A 5886-nucleotide genomic window follows, 5' to 3' on the forward strand; every position below is an offset into this window, starting at 1 on the left:
TTAATCCTTTTGTAATATTCATGCTTAGTTACCATGGAAACTCTCATAACAATAAAGTAAACAATCTATTTGTGCATAATATTAGTCATTGTCGTGGAGATTTGAAATAACCACTCTGATTGTTGAAACAATGTAATACAACCTATGGCCTCACGTTTTACGATAACATTATATAAAATTTCAAACTCGCATATCTCCGTTACTATAGGAGATACAAAGGTGATTTTACACTCAATGTAATCAGGTCGATGCTCTCTATTGGCTCATCAGGAAAAATTTAATCCTTTTGTAATATTCATGCTTAGTTACCATGGAAACTCTCATAACAATAAAGTAAACAATCTATTTGTGCATAATATTAGTCATCGTCGTGGAGATTTGAAATAACCACTCTGATTGTTGAAACAATGTAATACAACCTATGGCCTCACGTTTTACGATAACATTATATAAAATTTCAAACTCGCATATCTCCGTTACTATAGGAGATACAAAGGCGATTTTACATTAAATGTAATCAGGTCGAAGATCTCTATTGGCTCATCAGGAAAAATTTAATCCTTGTGTAATATTCATGCTTAGTTACCATGGAAACTCTCATAACAATAAAGCAAACAATCTATTTGTGCATGATTGTAGTCGTCGTCGTGGAGATTTGAAATAACCACTCTGATTTTTGAAAAAATGTAATACATCCTATGGAATCACGTTTACGATAACATTATATAAAATTTCAAACTCGTATATCTCCGTTACTATAGGAGATACAAAGGTGATTTTACACTCAATGTAATCAGGTCGATGCTCTCTATTGGTTCATCAGGAAAAATTTAATCCTTTTGTAATATTCATGCTTAGTTACCATGGAAACTCTCATAACAATAAAGTAAACAATCTATTTGTGCATAATATTAGTCATTGTCGTGGAGATTTGAAATAACCACTCTGATTGTTGAAACAATGTAATACAACCTATGGCCTCACGTTTTACGATAACATTATATAAAATTTCAAACTCGCATATCTCCGTTACTATAGGAGATACAAAGGTGATTTTACATTAAATGTAATCAGGTCGAAGCTCTCTATTGGCTCATCAGGAAAAATTTAATCCTTTTGTAATATTCATGCTTAGTTACCATGGAAACTCTCATAACAATAAAGTAAACAATCTATTTGTGCATAATATTAGTCATCGTCGTGGAGATTTGAAATAACCACTCTGATTGTTGAAACAATGTAATACAACCTACGGCCTCACGTTTTACGATGACATTATATAAAATTTCAAACTCGCATATCTCCGTTACTATAGGAGATACAAAGGTGATTTTACATTAAATGTAATCAGGTCGAAGCTCTCTATTGGCTCATCAGGAAAAATTTAATTCTTTTGTAATATTCATGCTTAGTTACCATGGAAACTCTTATAACAATAAAGTAAACAATCTATTTGTGCATAATTGTAGTCTTCGTCGTGGAGATTTGAAATAACCACTCTGATTGTTGAAACAATGTAATACAACCTATGGCCTCACGTTTTACGATAACATTATATAAAATTTCAAACTCGCATATCTCCGTTACTATAGGAGATACAAAGGCGATTTTACATTAAATGTAATCAGGTCGAAGATCTCTATTGGCTCATCAGGAAAAATTTAATCCTTTTGTAATATTCATGCTTAGTTACCATGGAAACTCTCATAACAATAAAACAAACAATCTATTTGTGCATGATTGTAGTCGTCGTCGTGGAGATTTGAAATAACCACTTTGATTTTTGAAAAAATGTAATACAACCTATGGCCTCACGTTTTACGATAACATTATATAAAATTTCAAACTCGTATATCTCCGTTACTATAGGAGATACAAAGGTGATTTTACACTCAATGTAATCAGGTCGAAGCTCTCTATTGGCTCATCAGGAAAAATTTAATCCTTGTGTAATATTCATGCTTAGTTACCATGGAAACTCTCATAACAATAAAGCAAACAATCTATTTGTGCATGATTGTAGTCGTCGTCGTGGAGATTTGAAATAACCACTCTGATTTTTGAAAAAATGTAATACATCCTATGGAATCACGTTTACGATAACATTATATAAAATTTCAAACTCGTATATCTCCGTTACTATAGGAGATACAAAGGTGATTTTACACTCAATGTAATCAGGTCGATGCTCTCTATTGGTTCATCAGGAAAAATTTAATCCTTTTGTAATATTCATGCTTAGTTACCATGGAAACTCTCATAACAATAAAGTAAACAATCTATTTGTGCATAATATTAGTCATCGTCGTGGAGATTTGAAATAACCACTCTGATTGTTGAAACAATGTAATACAACCTATGGCCTCACGTTTTACGATGACATTATATAAAATTTCAAACTCGCATATCTCCGTTACTATAGGAGATACAAAGGTGATTACACATTAAATGTAATCAGGTCGAAGCTCTCTATTGGCTCATCAGGAAAAATTTAATTCTTTTGTAATATTCATGCTTAGTTACCATGGAAACTCTTATAACAATAAAGTAAACAATCTATTTGTGCATAATTGTAGTCTTCGTCGTGGAGATTTGAAATAACCACTCTGATTGTTGAAACAATGTAATACAACCTATGGCCTCACGTTTTACGATAACATTATATAAAATTTCAAACTCGCATATCTCCGTTACTATAGGAGATACAAAGGCGATTTTACATTAAATGTAATCAGGTCGAAGATCTCTATTGGCTCATCAGGAAAAATTTAATCCTTTTGTAATATTCATGCTTAGTTACCATGGAAACTCTCATAACAATAAAACAAACAATCTATTTGTGCATGATTGTAGTCGTCGTCGTGGAGATTTGAAATAACCACTTTGATTTTTGAAAAAATGTAATACATCCTATGGAATCACGTTTACGATAACATTATATAAAATTTCAAACTCGTATATCTCCGTTACTATAGGAGATACAAAGGTGATTTTACACTCAATGTAATCAGGTCGATGCTCTCTATCGGCTCATCAGGAAAAAATTAATCCTTTTGTAATATTCATGCTTAGTTACCATGGAAACTCTCATAACAATAAAACAAACAATCTATTTGTGCATGATTGTAGTCGTCGTCGTGGAGATTTGAAATAACCACTCTGATTTTTGAAAAAATGTAATACATCCTATGGAATCACGTTTACGATAACATTATATAAAATTTCAAACTCGTATATCTCCGTTACTATAGGAGATACAAAGGTGATTTTACACTCAATGTAATCAGGTCGATGCTCTCTATCGGCTCATCAGGAAAAATTTAATTCTTTTGTAATATTCATGCTTAGTTACCATGGAAACTCTCATAACAATAAAGTAAACAATCTATTTGTGCATAATATTAGTCATCGTCGTGGAGATTTGAAATAACCACTCTGATTGTTGAAACAATGTAATACAACCTATGGCCTCACGTTTTACGATAACATTATATAAAATTTCAAACTCGCATATCTCCGTTACTATAGGAGATACAAAGGCGATTTTACATTAAATGTAATCAGGTCGAAGATCTCTATTGGCTCATCAGGAAAAATTTAATCCTTGTGTAATATTCATGCTTAGTTACCATGGAAACTCTCATAACAATAAAGCAAACAATCTATTTGTGCATGATTGTAGTCGTCGTCGTGGAGATTTGAAATAACCACTCTGATTTTTGAAAAAATGTAATACATCCTATGGAATCACGTTTACGATAACATTATATAAAATTTCAAACTCGTATATCTCCGTTACTATAGGAGATACAAAGGTGATTTTACACTCAATGTAATCAGGTCGATGCTCTCTATTGGCTCATCAGGAAAAATTTAATCCTTTTGTAATATTCATGCTTAGTTACCATGGAAACTCTCATAACAATAAAGTAAACAATCTATTTGTGCATAATATTAGTCATTGTCGTGGAGATTTGAAATAACCACTCTGATTGTTGAAACAATGTAATACAACCTATGGCCTCACGTTTTACGATAACATTATATAAAATTTCAAACTCGCATATCTCCGTTACTATAGGAGATACAAAGGTGATTTTACACTCAATGTAATCAGGTCGATGCTCTCTATTGGCTCATCAGGAAAAATTTAATCCTTTTGTAATATTCATGCTTAGTTACCATGGAAACTCTCATAACAATAAAGTAAACAATCTATTTGTGCATAATATTAGTCATCGTCGTGGAGATTTGAAATAACCACTCTGATTGTTGAAACAATGTAATACAACCTATGGCCTCACGTTTTACGATAACATTATATAAAATTTCAAACTCGCATATCTCCGTTACTATAGGAGATACAAAGGCGATTTTACATTAAATGTAATCAGGTCGAAGATCTCTATTGGCTCATCAGGAAAAATTTAATCCTTGTGTAATATTCATGCTTAGTTACCATGGAAACTCTCATAACAATAAAGCAAACAATCTATTTGTGCATGATTGTAGTCGTCGTCGTGGAGATTTGAAATAACCACTCTGATTTTTGAAAAAATGTAATACATCCTATGGAATCACGTTTACGATAACATTATATAAAATTTCAAACTCGTATATCTCCGTTACTATAGGAGATACAAAGGTGATTTTACACTCAATGTAATCAGGTCGATGCTCTCTATTGGTTCATCAGGAAAAATTTAATCCTTTTGTAATATTCATGCTTAGTTACCATGGAAACTCTCATAACAATAAAGTAAACAATCTATTTGTGCATAATATTAGTCATCGTCGTGGAGATTTGAAATAACCACTCTGATTGTTGAAACAATGTAATACAACCTATGGCCTCACGTTTTACGATGACATTATATAAAATTTCAAACTCGCATATCTCCGTTACTATAGGAGATACAAAGGTGATTACACATTAAATGTAATCAGGTCGAAGCTCTCTATTGGCTCATCAGGAAAAATTTAATTCTTTTGTAATATTCATGCTTAGTTACCATGGAAACTCTTATAACAATAAAGTAAACAATCTATTTGTGCATAATTGTAGTCTTCGTCGTGGAGATTTGAAATAACCACTCTGATTGTTGAAACAATGTAATACAACCTATGGCCTCACGTTTTACGATAACATTATATAAAATTTCAAACTCGCATATCTCCGTTACTATAGGAGATACAAAGGCGATTTTACATTAAATGTAATCAGGTCGAAGATCTCTATTGGCTCATCAGGAAAAATTTAATCCTTTTGTAATATTCATGCTTAGTTACCATGGAAACTCTCATAACAATAAAACAAACAATCTATTTGTGCATGATTGTAGTCGTCGTCGTGGAGATTTGAAATAACCACTTTGATTTTTGAAAAAATGTAATACATCCTATGGAATCACGTTTACGATAACATTATATAAAATTTCAAACTCGTATATCTCCGTTACTATAGGAGATACAAAGGTGATTTTACACTCAATGTAATCAGGTCGATGCTCTCTATCGGCTCATCAGGAAAAAATTAATCCTTTTGTAATATTCATGCTTAGTTACCATGGAAACTCTCATAACAATAAAACAAACAATCTATTTGTGCATGATTGTAGTCGTCGTCGTGGAGATTTGAAATAACCACTCTGATTTTTGAAAAAATGTAATACATCCTATGGAATCACGTTTACGATAACATTATATAAAATTTCAAACTCGTATATCTCCGTTACTATAGGAGATACAAAGGTGATTTTACACTCAATGTAATCAGGTCGATGCTCTCTATCGGCTCATCAGGAAAAATTTAATTCTTTTGTAATATTCATGCTTAGTTACCATGGAAACTCTCATAACAATAAAGTAAACAATCTATTTGTGCAT

The sequence above is a fragment of the Lepisma saccharinum genome, unplaced genomic scaffold, assembly GCF_977018435.1.
Source record: "Lepisma saccharinum unplaced genomic scaffold, izLepSacc3.1 HAP1_SCAFFOLD_42, whole genome shotgun sequence".
Taxonomy (NCBI): domain Eukaryota; kingdom Metazoa; phylum Arthropoda; class Insecta; order Zygentoma; family Lepismatidae; genus Lepisma; species Lepisma saccharinum.